Source organism: Pteropus vampyrus, unplaced genomic scaffold (assembly GCF_000151845.1).
Source record: "Pteropus vampyrus isolate Shadow unplaced genomic scaffold, Pvam_2.0 Scaffold118, whole genome shotgun sequence".
NCBI lineage: Eukaryota > Metazoa > Chordata > Mammalia > Chiroptera > Pteropodidae > Pteropus > Pteropus vampyrus.
The window spans coordinates 940,012-940,775 of NW_011888899.1; the positions used below are offsets into that span (position 1 = coordinate 940,012).

General features: G+C 44.8%; 1 pseudogene; it reads right to left on the minus strand.

Moving 5' to 3' along the window:
* Positions 1-208: 208 nt before the first annotated feature.
* On the minus strand, positions 209-326 carry LOC111743690 (annotated as a pseudogene).
* Between the last annotated feature and the right edge of the window lie 438 nt (positions 327-764).

A 764-nucleotide genomic window follows, 5' to 3' on the forward strand; every position in this document is an offset into this window, starting at 1 on the left:
CTGGGTTTGTAGGATGGCTCTTAGCTCAGACGTCGCCCCCGAAGAGGTCTTCCTTCACCCTTCAGCAGATCCTCCGACACCTGTTCCCCCATTACAACATCCTGATGCACTTTTTTTAGTACTTACCACCTCTCAGAGATCATCTGGTTTATTTGTTTAACCTCCACTGTAATGTAAGCCCTTGAAGGCAAAGTTGTTTTTTTTTTAATGCCTACAGTCCCTGGTCTTCCTAGGTCGTCTCCCATCCAAGTGCTAACCAGGCCCGACCCTGCTTAGCTTCCAAGATCAGACAGGATCGGCTGGATCAGAGTGGTATGGCCGTAGACTTGAAGGCAAAGATTTTGCCTGTCTTGCTTAATGACGATTCTTGGTACTTCATTGAGTAAGAGTTCACTGATTATTTATTGATCAATGAAATAATTATTTGTGGAATAAGTGACTGAAATCATCTAGTTTATCAGTTAACTTCCACTAGACTGCAAGCCTCTGAAGGCGAGGCTCTTGCCAGACTTGTTTAATGATTCTCAAGTACCTACATAATAGTTATTTGTTGCATGGATGGAATGAATGACCAAGAAGTTGAGGGGGCAGGAGGGAATGGCAGGTGGTTTCATCCACAGATGAGTCTTGTTTGGGAGACAAACTGCTTGGCCCAGCCTTCAGAAAAAGCCCTTCCTCCCCTCCTCCCCTCATAGTCCGCAATCTTGTACCCCCTAATAGGAACAGTTGACATTTAAAATGATAGCTGGTGGTTTAGAAGCTAG